Source organism: Cuculus canorus, chromosome 26 (assembly GCF_017976375.1).
Source record: "Cuculus canorus isolate bCucCan1 chromosome 26, bCucCan1.pri, whole genome shotgun sequence".
NCBI classification, from domain to species: Eukaryota; Metazoa; Chordata; class Aves; order Cuculiformes; family Cuculidae; genus Cuculus; species Cuculus canorus.
Window position 1 is genome coordinate 2,833,623 of NC_071426.1, and position 26,722 is coordinate 2,860,344.

The window sequence follows — 26,722 nt, forward strand, 5'->3', positions numbered from 1 at the left end:
AAATATTCATATGGCTTTGGCAGGGTTCAAATGCACTGTCAAGGCAGCTGCCTGTACGGAGATGACAAAACTATGGGAAAGGGTCAGAGTTACGTATTTAGAGTAGCAAGGAATGATTCTAAAACAGAATTCTTACTGTTCACACCACTTTGATTCCTTGGGAGATGAATGAATAGGTTTCTGCAAGGTTAATACGCGAATGCAGGGCAGGACGAGGGATAACAAAGCACTTATTAAGAACTGTACCAAATTCAGCAATTTTGTTATGAAGTTGTTCATAGAATAGTTTTGGTTGGAATGGACCTCAAAGCCCATCCAGTTCCAACCCCCTGCCATGGGCAGGGGCACCTCCCACTGGCTCAGGCTGCCCAAAGCCCATCCAACCTGGCCTTCAACACCTCCAGGGATGGGGCAAAAGGTCTTTTCTAACAATGGCAGACTGCCCCATGCAGCGCCTCACTTGGATGCGTCTGCACACTTGGAATCTTGACCACTCTACGTTCTCCTACAAAGGGACCTTGAGCTTGTTTGGAGGTTCTGGCGAGGGAGAACAGCTCCCACATACCCTTGGACTGATGAACAGTTTGCCTCTATTGAGGAAGGTCATTCTCTTTGACCAAGCATGCAGCTTTGGGAGGGATACACATGGAGTAGGGAGGGAGGGAGGAGACGCCCATCCACCCAACCCAATCAGCCAAATCGGCCCTGGCAAACTATGCGGTGAAAGATGTGACTGCCAGATCCACTTCACATCCATGTTTATGGAATATTAAGGATATATATGAAAAGATACCATACAACTAGTGTTGAAAGCACTGAGTAACCATCTTTCCTACATAAATGCCTGTGTGTTTGCATACTCACATGCTACACTGAAGCTGCAGCACCAGGCTCGGCGTACATAAAAAGCCTATTCGGACAGTTTAGGGAGATAATGGGACATGAAGTGGGAACAGGGACTTGGGAAGCCTGTATTGATTTGCCTTGGCTGTCTCTGGGAGTCAGCCATGTAATCTTATTACTGCATTAAGGACTACATTATTTTTTTGCATTGGGATTAAGTCTACATACATTACGGAAGCCACGTGAGAGATGGAGAAAGTCTATGGCCCATTATAACGTGCTTAGACCTTAATGGTCCAGGAGAGTATTAGCTACAGCCACTCATTCTCGTTAACAAGGGACTTCATGACAATATCTTCTCTGAATGATGCCATCCTTTCTTCATCTCCCTAAGGCTTCCCATTACCACTTTACAACCATTTCCATGTTATCTTTAGGTTTTGATTGCTGAAGCTAACTTGAAGGAAAGGAGCTGAAGATGATGTTTTGACAGATCAGTAGAAATGGCAATAGAGCAAATAAGCCAAATAACAGGGAGGACAAGGAAAAATAAGTTTAAGGCTATTTGTTTAGCTATTTCAGGAAACAGAGTTCATAGAATACAATCAGAGAATCATTAAGGTTGGAAAAGACCTCTAAAACTCATCCAAGTCCAACTGTCAGCCTAATCTCACCATGCCTGTTAAACCATGTCCCCAGGTGCCGCATCTACATGTTCTTTGAACCCCTCTAGAGAATAAAGACAGGAACCTCCAGACAAGAGTAGATCTTAGAATAGATTTTAATGGAATATACATCTCCTCTGGCATCTAATATGCCAAATCATTCCAAATACCCTTAGATATGCTTCCAAATTATAATCTGTACAAATACAGACTTTCCACTTCTGCTGTGTAGAAATCAAACAGATACAATCAAGAGATCAATGAGATACACAGAAATAGCCACTAACTACAGCACACTGTTCCTCAATTCCCTCTGAAGAGCCACCACATTGCAGACATTGTCATTGAAGGCTATCAAACTCAACAAAAAATATTCTCAGAGCATTATAAGTACCTCCTGGAGGTGCTGGAGAAGAAAGTAGCTTTGAACAGTGCTAATAAACTGCTTTGGACACTACATTACCTTCACTCTGTCCTTGAAGGTCACTGACTGTCACTCAATGAGCGTGGCTTCTGTTCTCATTAACTAAATTCTCTTCCTCAGGCCAGATGACTATAGATTATGACCTTGCAGAACAGACTTTGGCTCAATTTCTACTTCCTTCAGCTTTTTAATCTCCTGGAGGAATTTTTCCTGGCTAACCCTTTGAGTGTGCAAATAAGCTTCCATAACACGTGGCAGAAATCCCATAATATTCTCTCATCTTCCAATGAGAAATGTTTCACTGATGCCCATTTGCCTCAACTGAACAACCTTTGCAAATCACTATTTCAGCCCTCAGGAAGTCTCCAGTCTTGGGTGTTTCACCACAGTGCCTATTAAAAACATTTTCTTGACAAGAAAATAAGATACTGATATCTACTATTTCACACAATTATCTGAAAACTCAGAAATTTGGCTAGGGTAAGAGATTTCTCCAGTTTGTAGTATTTTCATGACCAAGTGGAGCGAGTTCAGAGAAGGCCACTAAGTTGATCCAAGGGATGGAGCACCTCCCGTACAGGGAGAGACTGAGAGAGTTGGGGGTGTTCAGCCCAGAGAAGAGAAGGTTTTGGGGAGACCTTAGAGCAGCTTCCAGTACTGAAAGGGGCTCCAGGAAAGCTGGAGAGGGGCTTTTGATCAGGAAGTCCAGGGATAGGATGAGGGGGAATGGTTTTGAGCTGAAAGAGGGGAGATTGAGATGAGATATTAGGAAGAAATGTTTTGCTGTGAGGGTGGGGAGGCCCTGGCCCAGGTTGCCCAGAGCAGTGGTGGCTGCCCCATCCCTGGAGGGGTTCAAGGCCAGGTTGGATGGGGCTTGGAGCCCCTGATCCAGTGGGAGGTGTCCCTGCTCATGACAGGGGTGACACTGGATGGGCTTTGAGGTCCCTTCCAACCCAAACCATTCTATGATTCTACGAAAACTGCTACCATAAATTACTTAAAGATTCCCTGAAGAACTTCTTTTCTGTAATATAAATGAAAACTCGGTGTAAAGACACAATTGAAAAAAAAACTACCAAAAATCTGAGTTTTAAAACATACTAAAGGAGTTTTACCAACCACCCCATCTACAATCAGCTTTGTCTTTACCAATAGGCCAGTGCAGTGATGCTGACTTGGCGTTTTTTCAGAGTGCAATGGTGTTAACTTTAAAAGAAACAGAGTTGATTAATTCATCACACCCCTAATTCAGCTATACATTTTGTTTAAGTCGTACACTCATGATACATGGCCGAGAACAAATGCAGAATCAGCAGATAAAGAGGCTTAGATGTAAAGTGTGTGTTGTACAGACGTTTGTACAATTCAGTGCAAGTCCTTTTAGGGGGTTGTTAACAAAAAACAAATGGAAAATCATTAATAATAGGCTCTAAGGGCAGCATCTGCTTCCCAAGGGATGAAGACAAATTCTATTCCATGGGCACAAATAAATAATATATAGCTTTGGTTTAAAAGGCATTATTTATTCTAGAGGGAAGAAAACAAAATAAAACAGCCTCAAAACAAAGAGCCACAGCAAGAATCTTCTTGACGCTGCACAGTTCAAGCCTTGGGGACAACACACAACACAAAGGCAGCTCTCCTGGAGAAACGCACTTGCGTGGAGGTGGTGTAAAATACCACGGCCCACGCACACAGATAACACACGCAAACTGCACTGATAAGGGCTTTTCAACTCCACTGCCCTGCCCAGATGAGCAGGCAGAGCACAAAGGTGCACTGTATAAAAAGCTAAGGATTATTTTGAGCATGAGGATATCGATGTCTTGTACCCTACCCAAGCAGACCTAGCGTGCCATTCACACAATGGCAGAGACAGCAGAGACTTGGTAGGTCCTCAGAGCCTCCTTCCACCTCTTCCTAGCATCTAAAAACCACATTTCTCCTTCCAGCTCCTTCTACACCCAGCGCAATGTGCTGTAAGAAGGATTGATAGAGTGCCATCTACTGTTACAACTCAAATTTTTTCCTACAGTTACAGGGATCAAACTGAGAAAGAAATCTGAAATCAGGAAGAGCCCCAAAGTGATGCCAAGCTGGGCTGAGGGGGCTCCAGAAACACGTGCAACAGGCAGATCAGCGTGCGGGTGACTGCATTTAGAGTTTCTTTTAGCATGATGGGGAAGGAGCTCTTGATTAGCGAGGGTAGGGATAGGATGAGTGGGAACCGTTTTCTGCTGAAAGAGGGGAGATTGAGGTGAGATCTTAGGAAGAAATGGTTTTGTGCAAGCAGGTACTGGAACAGGTTTCCCAGAGCAGTGGTGGCTGCCCCATCCCTGGAGGGGTTCCAGGCCAGGTTGGATGGGGCTTGGAGCCCCTGATCCAGCAGGAGGTGTCCCTGCCATGCGTGGAACTGGATGGGCTTTGAGGTCCCTTCCAACCCAAACCATTCTAAGCATCTAAGCTGGGAACAGCTCCGAGTCTGCATAAATAATCAGTCCTTCATTAACTACACAGCTTTGTCTATCTCTTAACTGTGCCTCTCGCTGAGATGGAAAGAGAGGCAACGGAACGAGACATGCTTGGACTGGAAGGTTCCACTTTCTAACATATACCAAGTCACCAACACACCTCCAAAAGCCTACATGTGATGCAGGTGGTGACAGATGTTTGGCACGGCTTTCATACACACAGAAAAAAAATTCCAACCGCTTAAGCGGCGTCCTTGGTTTCTAAACACACGTTATGCCAAAACCAACAGCAGAGCCCACAACCCCCACAACCAGATACTGTGCAAACAAAACAGCCCAAGACAGACCGCTCATATCACAGTTGCTTATGCTGTTTCAGTGCTTCGAGGCTAGACAGAGCTTGCATAATTTCCATCCACTGTCTGGTCCCTCAACTTTACCTCCTTTGCTCCCACTTAGGGACAAAACAGAGGAGCGGTTTAGTCATAAACAGTTAAGCACTTAGAGCAATGATGAGACGCCCTGCCAAAAATGGAGATCTTGGCCCAACGTGAACTGCTTTCAGCATATGAGGGGATTAGAAGCCATGCATGAAGACACAGTTCTCCACCAATCTTTATTAAAGCTGCTTCATGTCCTGTTCAGATGTGCTCCATTTAATTAAATGAGAGCTAAATGATACTCTGCTGCCAGCACCAAACTGAAAACTATTTACATGGCAAGATACCTGGCTAAGGCTCTGAATAAAGGAGGTCATGATTTTCATTACCACATCTGTGTGTTGACAAAATGCTTTTTTTTTTCTGAGGAAAACAGATTTGTTAAGTATGAGAGAATCAACACCAGCAAAACATTCAAAATCCTCTTTCCACTAGAACTTACTCTTTCAAGAACAGAGGAACACCAGGGTTAAGGTTTGCAGAGCTTTGAGAACTAACTGGGAATTTGGCTTTAAGTCTGTATATTGATTTGTGCATTAATATGCCATTATGTCCACAATATATGGTAGACGAAATCTAGACATTGCTCAAATTTATTGCTGCTGCCTTTTTTTTAATCTTGCTAAATCACTCTTATTGTTTCTTCCATCTCCAGAGATACCTAATGAAACACTGACAAGTCAGGCATTAAGTCTTCCAGGCAGGAAAAATGTTAACTGTGCAAAAAGCACATTTTTTTTTCTTATATTATAATGCTATAGATCTTAATAACCTTAAAAGTTTTTGATCTTCATGGTCCCTCATCATTACTTTCTGCTGGATTTGAAATGTTCAAGAGTTCTGAAGATGAAGAAGCTGTACCTCTAAGGAAACCACGGGAGGTTTTGATGGGAAGTTGGTAAGCGAATGGATTGCTTCTTCCTGAAGTACCGTTTTGAAAATACCACTGTCGTGATTGACCAGCAACACACAAGAAAAACAGGATGAAAGTCCAAAAAGGAAATTTCAAAGGCTTCATGGCATAAAGGAGAGAAATATCTACATCAGGACAGATCTACACCACCTTGGGATATGCTCCCTGATATTTTAGGTACAAATTATGTCACTGTTTCCAAGTCACCCTACACATTGAAGACAGTGCATGAACTCTGTGCTTTCTGCAGGTTTTATTAAATGAGCCTAATTCATTTAAGATTAATTTAACTGTAAATTACTCAGCCTTCAGCAATGTGAAACAATACTTATTACAGCCTTTATTTGACAATCCATCTTTACCACCCCCTACAGCCTCCAGTATGATTTTGGGAGCGTCTTTCTAAGCAAAACTGTCTTTGCAGTGAATTTTCTGTATGGACAACAAGTTCTGCAAGAGGCAGAGGAGTTGTGCTAGTTGGACTACCAAATGCGGGGATAGGATGAAGGAGCACACTTCAAAGCTGAAAAAGAGGAGGTTGAGATGAGATCTGAGGAAGAAATGTTTTGCTGTGAGGGTGGGGAGGCCCTGGCCCAGGTTGCCCAGAGCGGTGGTGGCTGCCCCATCCCTGGAGGGGTTCAAGGCCAGGTTGGATGGGGCTTGGAGCAACCTCATCTAGTGGGTGATGTCCCTGCCCGTGGCAGGAAGGGGAACTGGGTGATCCTTAAGATCCCTTCCAACCCAACCCATTCCGTGATTCACTCCAAGAAATCCATGTCCTTCCTGTGGCGAGAGCTATAGAACTCAACGCAGGACTCCAAGTTGTTTGCCTGGCTCCACACACTACTGCAGTTCCACATCTAACAGCAATGCCGGGATATCTTACACCAAACAGATGAGAACAAAGCATTCCCATGGCAGCAGATTTAGGTGTACAGGATGCATTTAAGATTGATATTTATCCCTGCAAACCACATAAAACATGCCATTGTCCTGATGGAATTACAGAATCACAGAATCACAAGGTTGGAAAGGACCCATTGGATCATCAGTCCAACCATTCCTAACACTCCCTAAACCATGTCCCTCAGCTCTTCATCCACCCGTTCCTTAAACACCTTCAGGGAAGGTGACTCGACCCCCTCCCTGGGCAGCTGTTCCAGTGCCCAATGACTCTTACTGTGAAGAATTATTTAAGGACTTCTTGATGCTTTGTTTAGCCATTCCTTTTCTGTGCAGAAGTGTTTCTAAGATAAACAGTGTCTCCTCACTGCTATTGCAATTTTCACATAACCTCAAAATAAAGTTTTCCTTCAGGTAAAAACATCTGCCCCTCGTTTTTTCCAGCACACAGCACTTTTGGTGCTGCATCATTTGGGTGACACGCAGGAATGCAAGAGTTACGGCTGAATGCAGCATTTTCTTGGGATGGGCTGGTGAGGTTACATCAATGCCCAGGCAATCAGAATCATGCCAAAAAGAAGGGCTGCACAAACTATTGATGCATTGCAGATAAAATGTAGATCAGCCGAGTTGGTTTGGCAGCGAGCCTGTCGGAGTTGAGAGCAGGAGTTCTGTCTCTGGGGTGGAAACACATATGTTCCTGCTTTTTCTCCCTTCCTTGTCCCACATGGCCAAGGTTTTTTTAAATACTAAAGCTTGGCTTTAGAAAGTACATGTGTAAAAGTACCTTATAGTCATTTTATGGACTTTTTGATATTCCATTCAGCTCTCCTTTAATAGTAATGTAAATATTCTGTCTTTAGAAGAGATGTAATCATTTAATTAGGCAACAGTCCTATATAATTATATTAAGTGTCCATTTTACCATTTATATAGCAGCTAATTGTCTACTTAAGTTGGCATAAAAGTATCTTTAACCCTATGGTGTGCACAGGGAACAGAGACAAAGGAATACAAGTAACACTGCACTCCTCTCCAGGGTCCCAGGTCAAACACAGCCTGAATCTGTTGTCACAAAATCGGAGGCAAAATTTACTGATATTAATAGGAAGGTTGCAAGAAGCAGGCAAGAGAACAGATAACACGACTCACATCAGCTTTTCCATATGTCCTCTGGATCCCATTGCCTCCCTAGCTGGAGTGAGGCCACTCAGTACAAGCACAAATACAGATTTAGCTTCTCCAGCGTTGCTTGCAGGGCTAGGAACAATTTCAGCTGAAAGAGGGGAAGACTGAGATGAGATCTTAGGAACAAACGTTCTCCTGTGAGGGTGGGGAGACCCCGGCCCCAGGTTGTCCCATCCCTGGAGGTGTTTAAGGCCAGGTGGGACGGGGCTTGGAGCAACCTGATCCATTGGGAGGTGTCCCAGCCCATGGGAACCCTTGTGTTGGAACCCTTCCAACACAAACTATTCTGTGACTCAATGGTTAGAGATGAAAAACATCTTGCAGCATCCCTTGAAGCCCTGTTGGCCCCAGGGAATACTGCAACTCCACAGCACCTGGCATCAAACAGCTTGCATGAAGTCAGGTCCCACCTAGGCTTGCATAAATCAGGCTGGATCAGGCTTATTCACACTTCTTTGGCTCAGAGTCATTTCCTTCCAAATGCACTTTGCTTTCCTAACATGCAAGCCTGAGTAGAGCCTGAAAATTTAATTTCAAGGGCTTCTCCGCATCATTTCCACCCTAGTTTTGCAAACCCCAAAGGATCCAAACATTCAAAGTACTATTACTTTCAAAGGATGGCATTGTCCATCAAGACTCTGGATTCAGATCCGAGTGTAGTGGAGAGATTATCGGGGCTGCTGAAGTGTTTTTTATTGGTATTTTACCTCTAGCTTTATGGAGTATTTACTTACTTGCCACTTACGCTTCCTATATGATTTTTCTTATTTTTCCTGATCAGACAAACGGATGAGATTTTGCAAAACCGAGGTTTTGAGTTTAAGAAAGTTAATTTTTCCACGGAAAGCATCAATGTTACCTACTTTTCTCCAATTAATTCAGTGAAATCCTGAATCCAGATCCATATCGAGGGGTCAGCCCTGCATTTCTTATGTTACATCACCATGTGTCGAAACAAAACTGGTGATCTGAAAATAGATCTCCTTTTAACTTGCAGCCAGAAACGTTTCGCTAAAGAAAAATATCCTACCCTTTCCTCACCCTAAGCTTATTTTCCTGCCTACTGAAAGCTAAAAAGAAAGACTGATAATCTAAGAAAATGAGACCTACAAATTGAGGTAAATCTCTTGCATTTTATGACCCTTGTCAAAGCTCTTGTTTCTGCAGACTCAGATCTCAAGGCAATGGGATTTCAAAGATTACTCTGAGGAACTGGGAAGCCTGGCAAATTCTGCATTTGGCAATGGGTGATTATGGGGAGGGGTTTTGCTTAGTGTTTAAATCCCACGTTTTGCAGCACCAGTTAATAATGCCAGTAGAAGAAATGTTCCCTAGCGCTTAACTTTGAGGTTTATTTGAATTCTGAGCTCTATTTTGCATGCAGGGGATTTATAGTAATGGATCCATCCTGCTATTACACCCTCATGAGCTCAGCAGTAGCTTTGCCTCATTAAAACCTTCAGGATTCAGCTCCTGCTCCTCCCTGGATTTGATTCTATTTGTGTCATCTAACTCAAGTTCACTTTGAAAATGTAAAGATTGCGGTGCCAACGCTCCTGTCTGCCTTTTCCCATAGTCTATGCAATATCTTGTGCCAGATTCCCCTTCTCTACTGCCATAAAGAGAGCTTCAAGTGTTATTTATGTGAAGTCCTTGACACCAGCCAACCTGACACAAAGCCTAGAGTGAGCCTGAGAGCGGATTTAAGGCAGGAAAAAAGAAAAAGCCCCACGGGTCAGCAAAATTAGCTTTCTTTGAAACCACTTTCAACTGGATGAACATCAGCTTGCTGCCACAGCAATCGATAAAACCCTCTCTCCCAATCCTCGCACCCACAGGGTAATGAAATGTTGTAACCAGCAGAGATGCAACAGAACTGTAGAGTCATGCTGCTGCAATGCATTAAACTTACATAAGTCTAACCCAACTTCTCTTTAAAAACTCACTTTTACCCCAAGATTGTTTCTATTCATGGCATGAAAATCTTGCCTCCTAATCAGAGTGGTCTGATGAGCATTTCCACAGGAGGATATTTTAGTTGCCAAGACTTCAGGAGCTCCTCTTTGCACAGGACTGGAGACTCAATCATCACAAGAAGCCCCTTTTTCACCCTTAAACTGCTAAGGAGGACCCTCAACAGAAACAAAGAAAGGCAAAGCTAAAGAGGTCAAAGAGCTCCAGGTGTTGATGGGTGGGAGGAGCAGATGCTGAGGAGGTCCATTTCACAGATAAAGAAAGCACAGAAAGACTAAAGCCCACAGCCATGAGGGTACTTTACCCCTGAACTGCCACTGATCTCTGGAGTTGGGTTAACAAAGAGTTCGCACCCCTAAGTAAGAGCTCTATAGACATAAGAATCTCATTTAAAGCCATAGAGGACAGAAACCTGTCTGGGATTGTTTTCTACATCTGGATTTAAGTTGCTAAGGAGCACAAGGGAAATTTCTAGCAGGGCTCATACCTGATGCTTAATTCCAGTGCTGCATGCTTTAGGGATTTGGTGCACTCCACAAATTTGCCTAAAATCCAGGTTACTGATGATGTCTGGAAAAAAGGAGCTGAAGTCTAGCCTTCACTAATTGCCTCCAGTTCTGTGCAAAGGCTGACTGACAAGAAACATTAGGGGAATGTGGCATTTATGCCTCTGAAATAGTGACCTGAATACTGCTAGAAAGCAAATATTTGATAGAATGAACTTAGAGGAATAAAGGTGGAATGGCAAGAGTTAAAACATTTTTCAGAAGGCTTTATTAGTTCTCATCCATCCCTTTATATCTCTACCACCCCTTTCCTCCTCTCCATATCTCTACAGGCTTGTTATCTCTTCTCTGTGACTGCCTTTCAGTCGTTTTGTACCACAGCCAAGTCCAAACACATGGCAAGTGAACCATTTTGGCTGAGGGGGAGATGTTGTGCCACAAGGGTTGTGGATCCTGCTCTACAAACACCCTCCCAACACCGCAGTAAGTCCTTCCTACCTGCTGAATTTTGTGCCTTGCCAAGTGGGAACACAGCACAAGACTGGTTAGAAAGAGTGCTGGCAGCAGTTAGTGCATTTCCAGTGCCAGAACGGTTCTTCAAACACATCCATGAGTCTGTATTTATTCTCTCAGCTCTCCAAGTTAACCTCCTGCCCTGGCGATGAGTGAGAAGAGTGAAGATCAGCACAGCTTCTAAATGAACATCTGCCCTGAGGGCTCATATGTGACAAGGAAGAGGGGAAAAAAGGGGGACACGGGGTAGGCACCTTTATATCTCGACTAATATTCTCTTGCCAGCGGAGAAATTCGGCGTGCACAAACCAACTGGGGTCTATTGCCGGTATTAATCAGTATTAAGATTTTACTCCCCTGCAGAAGCAGCGAGGAAGCTGAGAGGACATTGATTATAGTAGACAGATACTGCCCATGTTTGAGGATGGCCCAGGGACAGCTTAATTGGCTGGAAGGTATTGAAATCCAGCACTGAGTCCTTGGAGGAGATGGTTCTCACTTTGCAGCAGCTGAGGATTTTCCCCTATGAGACCTATTGGCTGGGAGCAGCTGCCGTGTACCTGTGCCTATTAACACCGCTGGAAATAAGGCTTTAACATACACCTGGTCAATAACATTGCATTGAGTTTGACTCAGGCTCTTATCAGTCATTGTACGCACACTATAGAATAAACACCAGAATTTTATGTTAGTAAAAGCGCTACTTTCAGCTCTGACAGAAAGTTTTCCACCTAAGATTCTCCCCTACCTTCAGAAAAATTGGGCCTTTGGACACTTCCCCAAATTGCACTACTTCTATAACATTATTTGAGATTTTCAACTGATTTCTAATTGTTTAGATCACTTCAAAAGACATGTGCCATTAAGAATCCCATTTTGAAATACACATCTCCGGTTCTTTCATCAGCTTCTTGTGCCAGCACCAACACATTCTGGCCCAGATCCTCCCAACACCATTGAGAGACCAAATCGATTTCAGAGAAGGGTATTCTGATGCCTCATGTCCTTCCAGCTCCCTTCAGGGGAAGCCTGGAAAAGTCTTATTGCAGGACTTTGCCCTACAAAGTGGTGAAAAAAGTTTCTGCTTTGCCTCATTTTTCTGCTCCGTGTCTTTCATATCCAAAGAAGCCGTGAAAAGCCAAACCCCATCAATGCCAATTTGGTTATTAAGCAGGTATTCCTTTAATTAGTGGTAATCCACCCAATGTGTTCAACTGTTGAGACTGGTTACATGACTTTTATACTGGTTAAACATACATATCCATATAGATTTCCAGGAAATACTGGTTAAACACACATATCCATATAGATTCCTGGAAATATTTTACACGCCCATTGTTTTTGCAGGGAATTATTATCATAATTTATCACCCACTCTTGTATGCACATCAGTTTCCTTGTGTCTTCAGAAGCTTCCTATGGTCTTTGTAATCTCCTTCCTAATTGTGTCCTTTTGGCAGCTCAGGACTGTTGTTTCAATACTTAATTTATTCCTTGTTTCAAGTAGTAATCAAGCCAAATTCCTCTTACAATCGCATTCATTCTAACTGCAAGGTGGTTAAGATTTGATTCTTATTATTGCTTAAGCTACTTCATTCCCTTAACATAATGATTTATTCCTTCCTTCACCACAATCAAACAAAAGCAGGGCCACATCAGAAGTGTTGATATCTACTGCCATCAACACCACCTCTTTGCAAGCCAGAGGCCACAGTACAAGATTTGGCACTCAACCTTAAAATCACGCACAACACATACAAACATAACATATTGACCACTGCTAGAATAAAGTTACTCAAACCTGCTCAGTTCAATTCCACTTCCAATGCCTTGAGGCAACCGATTGTCCCGATATGTATTTAAACGCTTAGTTCTCGGATCACGTAATGACAATTCTTTCATTTTTAAAGGGCTTTGATAAGCTGTATGGAGTAAAACAAACCCAAAACACCTGCACTGTTAGGCAGGCAAATCATGAGCACATGCACACGCTTAATATCTTTTTGCCCAAAGAAACATCTCCTACAAATACTGAGGTGATCTTTCTTGGCAGAGAAAATATTCCATGTTCTAGTGAGAAAAAAACATCCTAAAAGGAGATGCTTAGCTACTCAAAAACACAATACCAAAAGGAAAACAGAGACAAAATTACAGCATAGCAGTATGACTACAAGAATTAAAATATAGAGCACTCAGTTTTATGTTCAGGATAACAACAACAACAAGAAATAAACCCACTCAAATTCCCTTAATTCTAATTTATGCCAATGCTATTTTATGAAGCACACCAATGTAAAACCAGTTGAAAAGTAGTCCTGCAATGCAGCCTATCCAGTATGTCACAATTCAGTCTAAAATGTGCCCCAAGGAGACAAAACTACTGTTACCCTGCACCATGCTGAGCTGAAATCCTGCAGAACAAAGGATTACAGCAAAGGATTGGAGTTCCTTCTGGGAAACCCACCCTTGGCCTTTCATAACTACCCTGTCCACTGGTTTTCCCCTTTTGAAACACAATTATCCTGACCTGTCACGCAAGAGGTGTAATGAATATTCATAGCACACTCCCAGACTTCTGGTGAAGAGGTATTGATGCAGTATCATAATCACTTCTGCGGTTCCCTGGAGCAAAGATGGAATTTCAGATCATTCCAATAACCAACCTTATAAAGCCTTGTCCAGCTCTATTAGGGAATGGTGCGTTTCCTTCAGTGCAGCCTCTCTCTCTTAACAGCTTGAAATCAGACACTTGACTTAGTTTACTCGAAACATGATGGATTTTCAGCTAAATTGCTGCCGCTCAGGGTATGGGTCTCAGCTTCTGCAGTAGGTGTGAAGAGTCAGCCGCACATGTAGCTAATTACAAGACTAAATGAGTGAATTTCACATTAAAATTTGAGCAAGCCTCTCTGTTTTGCTGTTCACCACCTACAGATAAGAATTGCTGCCGCAGGAACCAGGAGGAAGAATTCCTCCTTGGAAAATGCATCTCGTTTTACTGTTGCTCCAGTCTTTGAACCTGTAATGACAGCTTAGAGCTCTCTCCACTTCTTGATAACTAGAAGCTTGGACAACATCTGAGAACAACCTTAGGAGCTATTGATTCAATACTCATCTGATACAAACCGGTGCTGCCCTGTAGGTCAGTGGATGAGGGACACCAGTTGGGGATTACCTCCTGGCACCAACCCAGCTCCTTTCAAAGGCAGGAAACCCCCAAATTATGCTTTAGCTTGGTGTGCCAGGCAGCAAAACCTCTTTCTAACAAAGGAGACAATACGCCAACCTGCTAGACATCGCCACATCGAAGCTGTCCTCCACACAGAAGGGATTTAAAGTTAGAGATACCATGTGCTTACAAGGGCACAGCTGCTCATTTTCACAGTTTCACCCCCCTACGCACAGATTAACCTGTTCCTGCTCTCCTGGCAGGCAGAGAGACAGCTCAGGATAGCAGTTAAATACCTATGCAACACTGCAAAAATACCTCTTGCTTGAACCAAGCAGGGCACGGTGCAAAAGCATTGCCAGTTGGGCTGACTTATACGCAATCTAGGACCTTCTAATTTTGATGCTTCTATTTAGATGCCTTCAAAAACTCAACAGATAACCAGAAACGAGTCAGCGCCGCTGGTGTCTTCCCCCCCTCGCTGCCTGCTTCATAAAAATTGAATAAAAAGCTGTTCAGCAGCATACCGAGAGGCGAGGGGGAAGAGGTGGGAGCTGCCTGTTGAGTAGCCCCAGAAACACTCCTGGTTGTTCTGATGAGGCTTTGAATCAAGCAGCTCCGTTGGGAAGGCAGTCGGTCCTCTGCTCAGCAGAGAGCAGTGAGTCAGAAGTGTGGGCTGTGCTGCGTTAGCAAAACTGAGCTCTGAGAAGAATAACAATGGACTTTTGCTCCTCTTCCTTCCTAAATCTAATTACAACACCAAAGGGAAAACCTGCCCTTCTCCTGCTACCCCTCAGGCCAGACACTTGCTCAGTGCTGTTCCCTGCAAGACGCCTCCTGCAGAATGATTTCATTACTTTCTTAGACAACTGATAACATATCCTTCTAGGGCCAGAATACTCCTAACAAGTGAACACCTCCAAAACCCCTCCAAGGGCGCAGCGAGAATAAATATACTCAATAGAAAGGAAGAGAGATACTGCCTTATGTCATAGGGTCTCTGAGAACATCATTGAGCTGAAGTTGACAACAGTGACAAAAAAAAAGCAGACACTTACATTCCAGCTGCAGACAGGCAGTGGGAAGGCTGGAAGAGTGGTTTTTCCTCTGTTTCACCTCTCTGTATCCGGTCTGTTCACAAGTCATTGCTTTGTCTCTTCAGTAACCACCAGTTCTAAAGACACTGGAATCCCAGTGAGACTGGGCTTAAAATGGGCCCTTGAAGAAACTGTAACTTTTCTGCCTCCAGGTAACGAGTAACATTATGAAAGTAATCACTTCAAAGCATCAAAGATAGCACTGCTATCCATTTTTAAGCCTTTTCTGTCCACACAAAGAACCACCTTTAGGGAAAAGGCTTGTTCTTCAAAGCTAACCCAAGGTATGGCTAAAAGGAAGTCAGGTCAAGCAAATTAAGACACTACTCCTCCCCTTTCTTATTTCCTTGTTTGAAAATTAAGGGGTAATTAAAGCCTTAAAAAGCTCTTTACTAATCCCAGGTGGATGGGAGGGGTTGCTGGAATCGTTGGGTCTCAACGGAGATAAATTAATTCATAGCAGCTGAGGGTCTGGCTCTGAGCTACTGCAGTTCCTAAAACACTCGAAGAAGATAAGCCAGCTGTATTGTAACTTGTCTTCAGAATTACAAACCTGTTTCCTCTGCAAAATGATATGAATCCAGGGAGATCAATCAGCGGAACATTTTCTGTCAAACCAGTAACAACTTCGTCTGTAGTTTATCTGGCTGCAGCCATCGTTGAATAAATTACCAACCTGGAGCTTAAATGCAATGTTTGCCTTTCTGTCCGTTTAATTAAAGGCATCATACATTTTGCAAGCTAGATTTTGACAGCTCTAGAAACAAACGCCTTCCAGATGGAGGCATGCCTTAGCAGCTCGAAACGGAGCAGCCTTGCCAGGGTGGGCAACACAGCATCCAGGGACCTGCTGAAAGAGAAAGTTTTCTTCACTATCGCGTCACTTGCAATCATACCCAAGATAACGCTCTTTCATTGCAGAAAGGTGTCAGATTACCTTATTGCAGCCCCTGGAGAGGATGAGGAAAAGTATGAGGAGGAATGAGAGGCAGAGAGGGGCTGTAGGAACTGACTGCCATCCCCTTTCCCCATCCCCCTGCATGCTTAGAGGGGAAGCAGAGGAGGTAGAGATGAAGCCATAGAACAGTTTGGGTTGGAAGGAACTTAAAGATCATCCAGTCCCAACCCCTGCCATGGGCAGGGACACCTCCCTCTGGATCAGGGGCTCCAAGCCCCATCCAACCTGGCCTGGAACCCGTCCAGGCATGGGGCAGCCACCACTGCTCTGGGCAACCTGTTCCAGTGTCTCGCCACTCTCTTCAAGCCTGGAGGGAAAGGTATTTTAGTGTTTGTCTTTGGCTCTCACCATCCAAATCTATTTCAATTGGCAAAATAGTACATTAAGTTTGCTCAGATTGAGTTTCTTTTGCCCATGATGGTGATTGGTCAGTGGTCTTCCCATCCTGATCTTCATCTACGAGTTTTTCAGCTTCTTTCATCTCACACCCAGGCAACAAGCAACAGGGCGAGAGGAAATGGCTTCAAGTTGCATCAAGGGAGGTTTAGTTTGGATATTAGGAAAGACCTCTGTACTGAAGGAGTGGTGAAGCACTGGACCAGGCTGCCCAGGGCAGTGGTGGAGTCTCCATCCCTGGAGTTGTTTAAAGAACGTGTAGACGTGGCACTTTGTGGCATGGTTTAGCCTGCATGGTGATGTTGGGCTGATGATTGGACTGGATGAGCTTAGACGTCTTTTTCAACCTTCATGCTTCTGTGATTCTTCTCCCCTGACCCTGTTGCTGGTGCACAGTCCCCAGCAGTGACTGCAGGGCTTCTCTAGCCTTTCTTCTCACATCTTCCATGTGATTATTGGATTGCAAACCCCTTTGGACATGAACATTGCAGCTGGGTTGATCAGTTTAATGTCCATGTCATTTACAAAACAAATTTAAAAGCACATTAATCCTCTCGTATCAAGGATTTCTTGCAAGATGCCGGTTCCAATACCTTGTTTATATGAGGCCTTTGCTAATTTATCCCAGATATAAACAAACCCATTGAATTTAGTAGGTGGTGGAATGCACATCAATCTGTTTTATTTGTGTTATTAATAAAACCCTCTTAGGCATTTCAGGATCACAGGAATTGGATAAATCATCTCTTTATTTCCTCTTATTTTTAGAATAAACACTAGGCATACAAATGAAGGACATTTTAAGATATTTATTTCTAGTCAGAGCTTTATCTAATGGTCTTAAAAACAATTACAAAATCAATTACATTATCAGCTGCGCTGGATTTTTGGATCCTGTGGCTAGGGTAGCTCATCCTATCTCATCCCCTACTCCCAGCTCTCACAGACTGCAAGCCCTATCACGATCTGCAATCAAAGATGGAAATAAACTCTAAAATATGACATTTACTATTGTTCCCAAAGCATTTCTAAAACCTCACTAGCTATTAATTTCATGTCATTGTCTCCAGTGCAGCAAATCCCTGCTTTGGTTCTCTGTGACAAACAACAGCCCAATCCCCTCTCCAGATCCCAGCAAGTCTTCGTGCACTCCTCTACTTCTGAGAGCAAACGTATTGCTTTTGAAATACACAACTACACATCAGGGACGTGCACCTTGAAAGCATCTGATCCTGGTGAAGAAGACCCTGTTGTCTTAACAGAAGGACTTTAATCTCCTCCCATCACTTCTTAAAATGTGTAGTTTGAACTGTAGTGCTGGCAAAGAGGCCTTGGAAAAGTTGCATTCCATTTTGATGTCTGGTAGGACTCAAATCTTTGGAAAACCCTACCTTAGTGAGGAGAGTTTGAAAACAAATATGGATCTTTATGCATCATCTCTTATCCAAGCCATCAATCCAACCGAGTGGGAGGTGTCCCTGCCCATGGCAGGGGGGCAGATCTCAGTGGGCTTTGAGGTCCCTTCCAACCTAAATCGTTCCATGATGATTCTACGAACACCTCAGTGAAACCAAGCCCTGGCCCATAGTGTGGAAAACTGATCAGATCCAACTGTGACTACATGGAATGGCTGTTGTATGAAGCCAAGGTGTTCTCCTCTTGACAACATCCTTTTTTGCCTGTATGTTTCTCTTAGGCTTTATATTTAGCCTCTGACTGCTTCATGCCTGACTCGCTCTGATATTCATAGACAATGCTACACAATCTAGGAGAGAAAAAAGGAAAGGAAGATACATTAGAAAAAAAACCCAGATGGGTTCTACTTAACAGTGCTCTTCAAATCCTTGAGTTCTACCCAGTATTAAAGAACGAGGGAGAGATAAGATAAACACACTGGGACATGGCTGTGGATAGAAAGACACCACCCAGGCTCTTATAACAAAAAGTTACAACAAAAGTATGACATTGGGAAATAATCTGCCTTGAAGTTGATGCATTTCAACTGCTTCAATACGCAATTAAGTTGAGGGGGTGAAGTTTTATGGCTCTAATAAGAAAGGTTGGGTTTCTGGCATCGTTAAACTCTGGAGACTTACACAAGCTTCTTATAAAAAAAACCCATAAATATTGTGGAAAACTTTGCACGAAATTCTGCAGAGAACAAAAAAAATGCCTTTCAATATATGTGCATTAAAATGGCCTTTTTATGGGGTTTTGATATAATCTGCTTGTTCTTTGGGTGTTTTTTCAGGTTAGGTATGACAAAGGAATCTATAAGCCTTCTAAAAAAACTAACGTCATATTTTTCTAGATCTCTTTTCTGCTTTTCCATACCTTTTATCCTCATAATTGCTCATGTAGCCATGGGACCCCAAAGCAGATCAGGATCCCACTAAGACAGAGTCATTGCGCAGATATTTATTCGTATTGTAATTCTTCGCCTACAGGAAAGCTGGGAACAGGATTTTTATCAAGGAGTGTAGGGATCAGATGAGGGGGAATGGTTTTCAGCTGAAAGAGGGGAGATTCTATGATTAAGTGTCCAACCCCTTGTGTTTAGATAAGCAGTGTGCAGAAAAGGAGACAATAGCAACTACCAGCTATCGAGATGAGATAAAGATGGCTGTAGTGCAGTGGTTTTGGTTCGTGCATAGGGATTTCTTAAAGAAATCATTCATACAAATCTGCATAACGCCGCCAACTTCAGAGCACCCGGTTCTGAACAGAAGAGGGGAACCAACTGGTCCTGAACTGGAATCATAGAATCACAGAACAGTTTGAGTTGGAAGAGATCTCAAAGCCCATCAAGTCTCAACCCCCTGCCATGGGACACCTCCCACTGGATCAGGCTGCCCAAAGCCCCATCCAAACTGACCTTCAACACCTGCAGGAATGGGGCAGAGACAGTTTCTCTGGGCAACCTGTTCCAGGGCCTCACCACCCTCACAGCAAAACATTTCTACCCAAGATCTCAACTCAATCTCCCCTCTTGCAGCTGAAACCCACCTCCCCTCATCCTATCCCTGCCCTCCTTGATCAAAAGCCCCTCCCAGCTTTACTTGAGCCCCTTTCAGTACTGGAAGCTGCTCTAAGGTCTCCCTGAGCCTAATCTTCTAGAGCTCCAGCTCTCTCAGCCTGTCCTTGTACGGGAGGTGCTCCAGTCCTCAGATCATCTTCATGGCAGTTCGTGGTATCAAATGCCATGATGCTCAGTTCAGGGCTGCTGGATCTCCAACAGCTGCCTGGCAGCATAACTCAATGTCCATCAGCAGAGCTCCCCTGCTCTGTAGTTGATGTGGCTGAACATCAGTCCCTCAGTGCCGAATTTCTTTCCTCCCAGCAGGACGCTGTTCAAGATCGATGTTCAGAGACAGGAGTTACCAGTGGAGCATGGCTGAGAGCACACCGGGGAAATTGCCTGTAAGTGCAAGGAGAAAAGCCAGTTATCAGTCATTTCTCATCTCTTTTTGCAGGCATTAATAATGCTAACAGGGCTGATGGCTCTCTGCCTGTCCATCAGCAGCTAAGTGGCCAGGTATCAAAGAGAAAATCTAGGTCACAAATAACCTTCATTTACTCCTTTTCTCTCAGATTGTTTGAACAGGACAGGCAGGTGGCTCCTTTATCTGGGGAACTCTACCTGTGGAAGACAGAGTGCCTGTAAAGACTCTGGAATACCATCTTCACTGCTTCTTTACAAAATGAGGACACCTGATTCTTCTCCCTTTCTTTTCTGGTTCAAAGGACACCAGTTTTTATTAAGCCAGCACAGGCTGGGAGAGTATCAGTTTGCAGGAAAACAGATGAGAATTGAAAATTCTAGTGGTTTCTTAAGAACAATTCAACTACGGCACAGATACCACTCAGGCTTTCAAGTGTTGAGTAATGCTGGTTGTTTTATCTGACTTCAATGAGCATGGAGTCACTGGAAGAAAAAAGAGCCAGAATATGCATTTCTGCCTTCACAGGACTTTGAAAACTCCTAGAAAATGCGTTTCAATCATTTCTATTTCAGCAGCAAATATGTTCCCAGAGCCAGCAAAAATTATTTGGCAGATATGTGGTATGTCAGAACAGTTATACATCTAAAGTCTGTATACAGAAACACAGCAAAAGAGTAATGGAATTTCTAACACTAAATATTCCAGATTCACAGAACTCAGAGTCTTCAGGATGTCCAGAATCTGAAAAGGGCTACAAGAAAGCTGGGAAGGGACTGTTCACAAAGGCTTGTGGGGATAGGATGAGGGGAAATGGGCATAAACTGGAGAGGGGCAGATTTAGACTGGACAGTAGGAAGAATTTCTTCACCGTGAGCGTGTTGAAGCCCTGGAACAGGTTACCTAGAGAGGTGGTGGCTGCTCCATCCCTGGAGGTGTTCAAGACCAGGTTGGATGGGACTTGGAGCCCCTGATCCAGTGGGAGGTGTCCCTGTCTGTGTCAGGGGGTTGGAACTGGGTGATCTTTAATATCCCTTCCAACCCAATTCACTCCATGATTTATTCCTGTCCGTGCTGCCCATTTTTTCTTCTGCATTCCATGACGTCTATAAAAACTAACCATTATCTTTAGCAGGGTGTTTAGATCCAAGACTGGCAAACACCGCAGTGGTTTTGCAGAGAGCGATATCCAGGATATATTAAGCCTGTTCAGCTGATACAGCATCACTGCCGACTGACACCACATCAAAATCTATGAGCTCAGGATGTGGCCCTTGGATCAAACTTATAAGAATCCCTTTTCAACGAGCATGAACTAAGCACAGCCCCAGCGGCATTGCTTCAGACACTCAGACATTAAAGTCTGTTATTCCTCAGGGTAAGGAAGAAGCAATAGATGTTTTATAAGGACAAAAATCAAATGCCTGCCATGACCACTGTCACCTTGCTGAAGCTCAGCACCTCAGGCTTTCAGTTTTAACTAAAAGCATGGTCTAATCCTGCTTATGTAAAATTTGCAGACTGGTTTCTGCCTTTACCCTCCTTTTATGCCGTTCTGTACGCTCACTGCTGACTTTTACCTCGTTACATTACTCTGCATTCAGTCCTGCAGTTTCCTACCTCAGGAAACGTCTACAAATCAAGTTGTGTGTTCCCAGCCGGAGCTATATTTAGCAACAGACCCGCGGTTATTCTTCATCTCATGGTTCAAAAGGTTTATTTTCCCTTCCTGTAAATTGTGTCCTGGCTCTGAAGATTTATCCAGCCTGAATCACCCATAACACACTTATCACATCGCTGTGTTTTCTGCCGAGGTGCTCGGGGTGACAGCGGTCCAGCCTAGGCAAAGCTTTGGTGATAACTCTTCACGAAGCAGAATATCAGGGTCTGAGTCAGCAGCCACTGGAAAACAACTAGAAAACTTCTTCTGACTTCACGGGGGTGCAAAAACTAATCTTTCAGTTACTCATTCAACACCATTTTTATTCCTCATCTCTTAATCTAATGGCCTTTGTTGTTAATGTCTTGTTGCAGTGGTAGGAGACACTTGTGTGTTTAGAACTATCATATTTGGCATTTCCTTTGAGAGCTAACCCAAAGAGGCACCATTTACCTCTTTTAATACAGACAATTTTCTGCTCCTCACTGTTCCTTTCAAGGGCTTTTACTTCCCCTGCGTCAGACACGGATCAATCAAGTGGCAGCTAATGCTGGCTCACAGGAAAATCTGATATTCAAAGTCTTGACGTGATCCGTAAAAAACACCCTGTACTTTCTCTTCTGTTTCTTGCCCACTCACACTCAACCTCCCACTCCAGACGATAACTCCGCTCTGGTTTTCTCCTCCTGCAAACACCTCTTTGCAGTTTGCGCCCTGCTTATGGTGAAGCAGCACGTGGGTTTGTTCTGCTCTAACTAAACTGGTTGAGTACGTAATTTTTAACTCTGCAGCGTTATCTAGAAGTTTAGTTCAGCTGGGACAGCACTACATCCTATTATCCTGCATCTTTACATAGATAGCAATCACTTTGCAGGAAGAACAATCATTTATTGCACTAAATTGAGGTTGTTGGCCCCTAATTGTCTTTCCCTCTGAAGTTTGCTCCACTGACCTCTCCAGCTCCCCCTCCTGCTCAGTCAGAAACCGCTTCTTTTGCAGAACAAGTAGATAGATTGTGAGACAAGGTTTATAATTTAAAAAAAAAAACTCATTTCATTGCTTCTTTGATTGAAAATAGTTGCATTTCTATTACCCCTTCCGTCTGTCAAAGGCCATTAGCTAGGAATCTCATCATAATTCCTTGCGTAGTCCATGAAATGAATTCCTTTTTCTGGTTCTGCAGCCTGAACATTTCTATTGTAGTTATGCGAGGCAAAGAAAAAACATTTTTAATAATCTCTTTCCCTCCTCACTGAGGAGAATGCAGTTCTGCTACCTCCATTCCTTTTGTTTCCCAAACACTTCCAGTATACAAGACCTCAGGGTGACTTTTGCAGTCAGGTCTCTGTTCAGACTTCAGGGATCAGCTACAGCTTGAACATTGGTGGAGACCGGACTCCAAAGAGTGAGTCATAGAATCAGTAAGGTTGGAAAAGACCTCTAAGAAGCAGAGGTCTTCTTAGAGTCCATTCCAACACCACCATGCCTGTTAAACCATGTCCCAAAGTGGCATGTCTACATGTTTTTTGAACCCTTCCAGAGATGGAGACTCCACCACTGCCCTGGGCAGCCTGGTCCAGTGCTTCATCACTCTTATAGTAAAGAATTCTTTTTCTAATATCCAATCTAAACCTCCTTTGATGCAGCTTAAGGCCATTTTGTCTCAGTCTATCACTTTTCACTTACTTGGGAGAAGAGACCAGCACCCAACTCACCACAACCACCTTTCTGGGAGCTGCAGAGAGTGATGAAGCCTCCCCTCAGCTTCCTCTTCTCCAGACTAAACAACCCCAGGTCCCTCAGCTGCTCCCAGATTCCCTGGGCTTCAGCCTCTTCCTCAGCTCTGTTCCCTTCTCCAGACATGCTCCATCTCCTCAGTGTCCCTCTTGAATTGAGGGGTCCAGAACTGAACCCAGGATCCCAAATGCAGCCTCACCAACCCTGAGTGCAGGAGGACAAACCCTTCCCTGCTCCTGCTGGCCACACCACGGCTGATCCAAGCCAGGATGGTGTTGGCCTTCTGAGCCAGATGAACATTCTGCTGGCTCAACCACAATTTGCAATTTGCATAATCTACCAGCTCTTCCCGAGGGACTGTACTATCAGGGTCTGTAGGTCCTAGAGAATTTGCCTCACCTATCAATACTCCAGATTCTCCAGAATGAGAGGGTTTGGATGACCAATTCCAGCATTCCCTCAAAGCTAAATTTATTGAAGATGCCAAGCACTGCTCCTAAAAGCCTCGTGAGGTATATTTTTAACCAAGTAGCACATTAAACACATTTCTGTTGATACCTAAGGACATCTCACTTAGAGACACCAGGAAGCCACCAAGCCCCTTAAATATCACTTCAGCCCCCAAATATTCAGGGTTTTTTGGAAATGAAAATCCCAAGCCACTAAGAAAAAGGGTTACACCAAACTCTCAGTTGACAGCAAACGTAGGGGATAAAATCTCTGAAGGAAAATCCTTATTGAGCTATCTAAAAAGAAAAAAAATCAATAGCACTTCCTGCCTTGCTTTGCCATCTCATTTATTTTGCTGTAATTTTCTTGAGCACTACCAGCCCAGTCACTTTTAATCACATCTCCAGACTGAAATACTCCAGGAGTTTAACTCTGAACACAAGGTTATCTTAAACCACGTGCCTAATTCTGAAGCTGCTTCAGCATTATTCAATGACAACTCCAACAAATTGCATCATTTACCGTACGCACAGTCGGGTTGTCAAAGGTCATCTGCTCAGACCCTAGAAAAGCATTTCTGGCTCCAAGAATCTAAATGGGCAAATCCCTGCCCATTGCAGTTGGAACTGGATGGGCTTTAAGGTCCCTTCCAACCCAAACTATTCTATCGTTCTATAATACGGCCTCCGTTTAGACAGAGGTAGGAGGAAGTGAGGGAAGAAATCAAGATAGGTTGTAACCCCACCCAAACGCTGCAGCTGGGAACCCTCTAGTCCCTATTGCCATCTCTAGAAGCTGCAATAAAGTCCATACTAGTAATCAGTTTCGATTCTTCATCTACACAACACACATTAAATTCCACATCATCCTGCCCACACCTCTGGATGACAGCAACATAAACTCCCTCGAACGGCTCATGCCTGACATTTTCCAGCAGATCTGTTAATTACCAAGGGTCAGGGCTGTTCGCTATGCACGGTTTGTTTCTGTTGTTTCATTATTGACATGGTATTTGCTCTCCATGGTGAAGCATCTTTCAGAACCATGATTAAAATAAATGAGCTGACTTGCCCTTCTTTCTCTTTCCTAGAATTATCCTGCTGTCTAGTGTTTTCCCACTGTTTATACGCGTCATTCATAGCTCTTGCGGAAGGGAAGATCAAATCCATCCAGAAACAAAACAAATCTATATTGCGTTCTGACAGTATGGATTTATTCCATCAAACACTTATTTCTATGTCAACACTCCAGCCCACCTGAGACCCTGAGTCAGTCGTCCAGGGCATCCTGGCTGTATTTGAAGTTTCTGATGGAGAAGAATTGAGCTTTTCACTAGAGGTTTGATTGCCCATGATGTGTAGGGAAGCGTGAAGCAGCCACTGTTTGGACTTGAGAGTCGAGTCTTTGATGACTTCATTTTTACCTTAGTAGATATTAAGGGCCACATGTTTTAGCTACACTTTGTAGTTAGAGATACACTGCAACTCAAACAAATACAACTATTATAATGGATTGCATTACATTACCCGTCTCGTCTTCAGTGTTAACAGGTTCTTCCAGAAGAGCAGGCACTGCATTGCACAGATTGAGGACTATGCATCTCCTGAAGTTATTTCGGAGGAAGTTACACGCTCCGAGAACACAGAAAGCTCAAAAGAGTGCGGTGCTTCCTGGTTTCACAAGTTGAAAATCTGCAATTGCACAAATTACCTTTGAAAAATGATCCAGTAATGAATTAACCTGGATTGGCCCCTGTATTTGACCTCAGCTTGCAGACAGAGGACAGAAAAAGATAACTAAATGACTGAACAGCATCCAGATACACAGCACTACTTGAGAAAAACATCACAACAGAAGGCTTCCCACTTGCCTCAATAGAATTAATTCATTCCTTAACTAATAAGCTAGGAAACAGTCCTATCTCAAGACCTATCTCTTAGACTGCTGACTGAAAGCTTTCTGTTACTCCGTATATCATTAACCTAAGTATATAAAGCCCTTTCCTGAGGGAAGAAGCATTTGTTTGCTGAGAAGTAGCAGAAACAGCCAGAAAAGATCAATTTTACACTTCAAGATTTATAAATGAATTAAAGAAATCCTTCCTGAAGGCCATGTCAAATATAGACATCAACTGCAAGTCAGTTGAAGCGAGCCATGAACTAAAAATAGTCTGCTTTATGAATTCGTGTGTTTAACAGACTGTTCAATTGCTGCTGAATATGACATGCACTTTCACAAGGAATAAAGATATATCAAGACTGCACTTCCTTTCGCTCTTTCAAGCATGGCCAGCAGGTCAAAGGAGGTGATTCTGCCCCTCTGTTCCTCTTTTGTGAGGCCTCATCTGCAGTAGTGTGTCCAGCTCTGGAATCCTCAACAGAAGGAGGAGATGGAGCTGTTGGAACGGGTCCAGAGGAGGCTACAAGGATGATCCGAGGCCTGGAGCACCTCCTGTATGAGGACAGGCTGAGAGAGTTGGGGTTGTTCAGCCTGGAGAAGAGAAGGCTCCGGGGAGACCTTAGAGTGACCTTCCAGTACCTGAAGGGGCTACAAGAAAGCTGGAGAGGGGCTGTTCATAAAGGCTGTGGGGATAGGATGAGGGGGAATGGGTATAAACTGGAGAGAGGGGCAGATCTAGATTAGACACAAGAAGGAATTCCTTCACCATGAGGGTGGTGAGGCCCTGGCCCAAGTTGCCCAGAGCAGTGGTGGCTGCCCCATCCCTGGAGGGGTTCAAGGCCAGGTTGGATGGAGCCTTGGGCAGTCTGATCCAGTGGGATGTGTTCCTGCCCATGGCAGGGGGTTGGAACTGGATGGGCTTTAAGGTCCTTTCCAACCCAAACTATTCTATGATTCTATGTACAATATAATAACATTTTATTGCCTAATGAAAGCAGTCTGGTCCTTCAAGTCTCAAGTGAGGAAAAACACTTTTGATTCTTGCATTTTAAACAGTGCTTCAAGGCACATACCTA

The 26,722-nt window shown here is 43.7% G+C and overlaps 1 long non-coding RNA gene across 1 annotated transcript; it reads right to left on the reverse strand.

Annotated features, from left to right (window-relative positions):
* Nucleotides 1-18,003: 18,003 nt before the first annotated feature.
* Nucleotides 18,004-25,422, reverse strand: LOC128854671 (uncharacterized). Its single transcript, XR_008453618.1, has 3 exons — nucleotides 25,274-25,422; nucleotides 25,004-25,170; nucleotides 18,004-19,878 (listed from the first exon to the last, which is right to left on the reverse strand). It is a non-coding gene; the product is annotated as an uncharacterized LOC128854671 (long non-coding RNA).
* Between the last annotated feature and the right edge of the window lie 1,300 nt (nucleotides 25,423-26,722).